The sequence below is a fragment of the Centruroides vittatus genome, unplaced genomic scaffold (genome assembly GCF_030686945.1).
Source record: "Centruroides vittatus isolate TY-2023 unplaced genomic scaffold, ASM3068694v2 contig_3170, whole genome shotgun sequence".
NCBI classification, from domain to species: domain Eukaryota; kingdom Metazoa; phylum Arthropoda; class Arachnida; order Scorpiones; family Buthidae; genus Centruroides; species Centruroides vittatus.
Genome location: NW_027122039.1, coordinates 143,035 through 149,903, shown reverse-complemented (window position 1 = coordinate 149,903; position 6,869 = coordinate 143,035).

Here is a 6,869-nt window from a genome sequence, read left to right as displayed (position 1 = left end):
TATTAAGAACAATAATTCAAAAGAAAAAATAGGATTCTAGAGTAGTTAATTGCTAAAATAAAGGCCTAGGGCAAAGGTGGAGACCATTTTTTTTCCATTAGAAGGCCAAAAGACGTTCCAAGGATATCTTCTAGGCCGAAATATATCGTTAACATTAAAATTATATGCTTATTAATAACGCTAGATCATGTTTATAGGCTGCACTAATGCATTGAAGATTGTCTTATCATCCTAAGAATACGAATTAAAAAATAGGATTTAAAACTTTTTATGTATATAATATATTGAAAAATATTAATTTGTTCGACTCTTATAAATTATTAATAAGGAATTAATTATATATCGGAGTTTTAATAGTGATAAATAGATTTTTGAAATCTTTCGGTCCATAGGAAATTGCAAGTTAATAATGTAGGATGTTTTGTGAATAAATCAATGAAATTCACCGTTGTTTAACAATATGATAACCGCTATTACGTCAATAATAAAATACTTCGTACTAAGTTTATCGTTAATAACGTTATGTTCACGTTATTAACTTTATTAAGTAAATTAAATTAACAGTTTTCATGTTAATAATTAGGTTTCAGCAATTAACTATTCAAAAATTGTCGTTTAAAATTAACGTTTAACTTTAGCATCTCCACATCATCTGACACCATCTCCATCATCCTAGTTTCCACATCATCTTTAAGATTTAAATATAGAATATATTCTCCATAATATAAAAAGTTAATAATATATATAACTCTAAACAAGATAAAACAATATGTTACGTAGAACAGACGTGACGATGATATTAGTAATAGTAACATTATCTCTACGTTACTTCCTCATCTATATCATTTCTATATAAAAGAGTAGATATTTGAATTTGATAAATCGAAACTTTTCAAAATAATAAACGGGTTATTTAATTTAATTTACTTTTTAACCAATAAATTATAATCTTAAACTAATATTACATTAATTACATTACAAGTTGTATCGGCGTAACAGACAATATATGGTAATTTTCTGCATGCGGGTCGTAGAAAAATTGTTACTCCAACTCTAAATAGGACATTTTTTAAAATAATTTTGAGTAAATTTAAATCGATATTGTAATATTTTCATTTCTCTGAAATGTTTAACAATGGAATTTTATAGCACCCGTGTTACTATTATTGATTAAATTGATTTGAATTTTGTATATATTTTTGAAATTTTGTCATTTCGTTCGCCTTCGAATATTGATTTCAAACTCAATTTATTTATTAAAAGAAATATTTTATATATAATTCAGCAGTTATTTCAATTTATAAATACAGTATGATGGCGCTATTTAAATAAATATCTCAGTAGAGAGAAGCCGAACGTTTACAATCTTACAAGCTAAATTATACATAGACTATATAATATATCATCGCTCATTTTCTCAACGAGAACACTAGTGGTCGAGTGGATAAAACCTCCGAACACTGGCAGTTAGTTTCGAGTTCGCACCCCTCCAACGGACTAGCCACGTGGAGTTTTCCGAATTTTCTTAACTTGCCTAATATCTAAATGTGAACCAGTTTTTCATAGAGAGTAGCCTACTCTCGAGAGGCATTCCTCTCCTTTGTGTCACATCATATTCTCCTCTTTGAACATTCCTTTCTGATTCTTAAGCTCATTGCCCCTCTCTCTTTCAAGTATTCATCCATTCGCTTTATCATTTATGGATGTTTATACATCTTTTGTCATCTCCCTATAGTTCATTCTTTCAATGTATCCAATCCAATACAGCACTGATTTCCTTCGTTTCGCACTCCTCCAGTACATCCACATCTCTAATACGATTAAAAATAATGATGATAATTACGTTAATTTGATTATCATCCATATTCTAAGCAAGAATACAAATTTATACACTCTTATAATCATCCCTCCGGGTGATGAATCGGTGTCATTCGATATTATGTAGGATGATAGTTGAAATCTCTGAACGAACTGTTTAATTCTTTGTATTAGAAGGTTTACTTTTTTAGAGAAAAACCAGAGAAAAGTATGATTATATCATTTCCAATTTGACAACGATAACGGCGAATGTGTTACGTTAAGAAAGACGAGCGAAAGTGAAACGAATGAATATTCAACGGGGAATTGTTCGAGGGAGGGAATCAATTGAAAAGAGAACTTTGTAAACAATTCTTTCTTTTCAATTAAATTACAGTAACTATTGTAAATACTTTCATCTGAATAATACATATTTCCTCTGGTCACACAGAGAAATTTTTGACACGAAGCGTAACACGAGATTTATACGAATTTATTTCCTGTTCTAAACAATTGCATTAAAAATATCGTTCACATTTTTTCGAACAGGATATAACTAAATTTTCTGTTAAAATGAAGCACTTCTGTAAAAAAGTATACAGGTATATATAATATTAACAATGATAAGGATAATGTTAAAAAAAATCAAGTTGGAGTTGGATAATTAGGTTTATAAGAATGCTAAAGATGAGGAAATAAATGATCAACGTAATACGAGTGCGATGAATATAGAGATGAATGGTTAAATTAATAAGGATGCTAAGGATGTGGAATATATTGATAAGGATGCTAGGGATGTGAAATATGTTGATAAGGATGCTAGGGATGTGGAATATGTTGATAAGGATGCTTAGGATGTGGAATATGTTGATAAGGATGCTTAGGATGTGGAATATGTTGATAAGGATGCTCAGGATGTGGGATATGTTGATAAGGATGCTAGGGATGTGGAATATGTTGATAAGGATGCTAAGGATAGGTTTATAAGAATGGGAAAGATATACACATGAATAGTTAAGTTAATAAAGATTTGAAGGATAAAGAGGATATATAAAAGGTTAAATTAATAACAATGCCTAAGGATGCTAAGAGGAATATGGATGCTAAGGATGCTTAGGATGTGGAATATGTTGATAAGGATGCTTAGGATGTGGAATATGTTGATAAGGATGCTCAGGATGTGGGATATGTTGATAAGGATGCTAGGGATGTGGAATATGTTGATAAGGATGCTAAGGATAGGTTTATAAGAATGGGAAAGATATACACATGAATAGTTAAGTTAATAAAGATGTGAAGGATAAAGAGGATATATAAATGGTTAAATTAATAACAATGCCTAAGGATGCTAAGAAGATGAAGATGGCATTAAGAAATGATACAGTGGCGATTATTACTGATATGAATACGTCATCAACTTCTTTATAAATATCATCCTTAACTTTATTACAGTATACTGATTATATCATCCTCTACAAAAATTTTTAAATAATATATGTAGAATTTAATTAATTTTTTAAAAAAATTTTAAATGGTTATATGATTAGATTATACGGTTAAATAAACAAATTAAACTAAAATAATATAAATATTAACTAAGTCGAAAGAAGGTTAAGAAAATACATCATTCGTAAAGTAATTTTTTTTTTTTATTATAAAATACTTTCTAGCAAAGTTTCACTTTTATAATATTTTATGCACGAAATAATTTAAGCCACTGAGATTGAATATGCAGACGACCGTATATATTTGGAATTTTTACATTTCGTGTTCAGTATTCAAGATTCTTTGATTTTGAAATCAAACTTAAAATATATATAAAATTTATTATATAACATTTTAAAAACTTCTTTTTTATTTGGGATTTTGTACAAAAAAAGTTTTGAAAAAGTTCAAAAAAACTGAAAAATTTTACGTAAAAATGAAGTTATCATCCTCATTCTTAATTAGGAAAATGTTTTAAATTACAATCTGTATAAATATAAATGTAATAATTTGAACGATTCTCCATTTATTTTCCTTAAAATTACTTCCTATAGATAGTTTTTTTTTAATTTATTGTGAACTTATCGTTACAGTGAGCGATTTTATTGTCCTTGCTATTTTTATAGAGTGTAAACACCAGGCTATATATCACTTCTGCTATGTAATAACTAAATGCAATTGCACTAGAGGGTTTGAAGGGTGAAGGGTGGTTTGGATGTCACGCACTCCAACCCTCCCTTCGTATGGAGGAAATTCTTATTTTGGGTCCTACATAGCTTAAATTAAGTCGTAAAGCGCCTCGACATCTGTGAAAAACATTTTGTCTGATTAAAATACTCAAAAAAGGAAGCAGCTGGACACTGTCAAAAAATGAGTGGTGAGGCTTCTCTGCATGACCCCGCTTGCTGAAGGTCACAAATTGTAAAGAAAGAAGAGTAATGGCATATTTTATTTTGTTTCAAATGAATAGTGTTTTTAATGTGAAATACTACAGTTTCCGAAGCGTGTAAGCATAATAAGCTTCGTAGAAGCTCACTATGAAGCCAGAGTTTCATAGTGTTTCTTCGTAGTGTTCTAGTCGAAGAAAACAATGACGATAACGTATTCAGTTATACGAAATGGTGTTCTCATTTATGAAGAAAGCGGACGAATTGCACGTTAGACATCTCGGAGAAAGCTTTTCCACTGCTCAACAATCGTATACAACAATATTGCGAATCATTCAACGAATAAGAGAACGTGGCAGCTTGTTAGGGCAAGCAAGATCAGGGCATCAAGTTCTGCACGAAGATATTTTGGCTATTACCCCTGTATATCACACGCTGGCACATAAGATGCTTCTACAGAATTAGGGCTTTCACGAATGACAAGTACTGTACCAATGTATCACCATACCATATTATCGTGTTTTGGTATGGTGATACATTGGTATCACTATACCAAAACACGAGTATGGTACACACAAAACTAGTATAGTGAAATTGCGGAGTAGCATTCGAACTTTTTAGTGATAAACTATTTGGATTGAATCTTGGTTTACTCGGAATTTTATGATAAACCGTCGCAACATGTATCACTGGGATGCTCAATACCCAAATGTGACAAGAGATGCCCGTGTCATTAAACAGTTTTCTTATCTAACAACCCGAATATCGAACGAGACGTGTAACACTTACAGACATTTTTCGACGATTAACATGATGACCTACCATTGTGTCGACTGCAAGAAGCGTGGTTTCAACGTAATGGTGCACCAGCTCATGGAATACGAGCCATTCATCACTGGCTTGACGACAGATTTAGAGAAGAATGGATAAGATCTCGAGGATCACCGGAATGGCCTCCTCGCTCGCCGATCATCATCCTTTTTTTTGTGGGGCTATTTAAGGGACATTGTTATTCAGCAGATTAGTACTTTTTTATAACTTGGTTTAGGTTAGTTTTGCGAAAAAATCGTTTGCTATTCCTGCTTATCGTAGCGGCAAGCGGGGTTTAGCGAGCAGCCAATTGCTGAAGCTAATCTTCTCCAATATATGACATCATATATTAGAAAATATTACAAAATTCACATAACAGATTACAGTGGATACAATTCCGCTGTGTTCTTTACTGTGAACTGTTCAGATACATTTTAATATTTTAATATTTGGATCGTACCAAGCGCAATCTTACACCTCTTTACACAGCTTTACGTAACTGTATACAGTTTAAACAACCAAAATACCTTTTAAAATATAAATATTTTAAAGATGTTTCTATTATTATATCCTAATCTTTTATAGAATAACACGATAATAACAAAGGAGCAATGTTTCTTTAACATAATAGGTAATTACAGAGAATTGCCATACATCAAATCACTGATCTGTATACATTTAATTGATTTAAAAAAAATTATAAACAGTTTAATTCCGTGTAAAGTTACTTTTGATAAAAATATTTGCAGAAAGATTATCAAGTAAGAGAAAACAATATCCAATTAATTTGGTGTAGAATATGGAAAAGCCGAGTAATAATGGTGAATATGCTCACATGTCCGGAATATTCATCCTAGTGTATGATTTCGTGCGGTTTTAATTCAATTTTGCTGACTCTGCTCGATAGTTAAAATGAAAAATAAAAAAAAAATATAGAAGAAATTCACTTGAGTCACGATTTTTTCAAAGATAGATACTTTTAAATTTTATTAACCGAAATAAAAGAGAATTTTGAAGAAAGATTTCAAGTTTTTTCGATATCGATTCGGTTTTCCAAGTAAAAAAAGAAGAGAAAAAAGAACTGTAATCATAGTTTTTACCTCAATTAAAAACCATTCAAAATTATAAAAATAACCTTTTTAATATTCTAAATATTAAATTTATTTGGTTAATGTAACCCTTGGTGCCAAGATGGCGACTCGTCTCTGATTCAGCAAGAAAACAGTGGGACGAACGTTCTAACCTAACCTATTCTAATAATTTGGTTGCTAATAATTATGGTAATTTATTAGAATAGGTTAGAACGTTCGTCTCCACTGTTTTCTTGCTGGAATCAGAGACGAGCCGCCATCTTGGCACCAAGGGTTACATTAACCATTTATTTAAATATTATATATTTAAATAGTCTTTTAAAGCTTAAAACATTAACATATGTATAGATATTCACGCTGATTTTATACACTTTTATACTAATTATTATAAAATTTATAAAATGATATTTATTTTCTTACCATTATTATTATTAAAGAAAATTACCTTTCAGTAGAGATTTAGCAACGAAAAATGCCAAATTGAAGCAGTCTATACAACTTAGTAACAAGGAAAATTGTAGTTTATGTAGATTTATTATTAATTCCAGTATCCATTTTTGAATATTCTGAAAGGGAAATGTTTTCTTATCAATAACATGCATGCATCGTTCAGCATAAAACTCAAACAAAAGAAACTCTGGTAGAGATAACAAGTTTCCAGCTTGTAATTATGAGTAATTATCGTGTAATGTAGAGATAATGCAACAAACGATACGAGATGAACTGAATGAAATTTTCTGTTATTTATTATTTTAAAAAGTCATCTGAATTATTCAATCGCCTGTATAAAGGCAATACT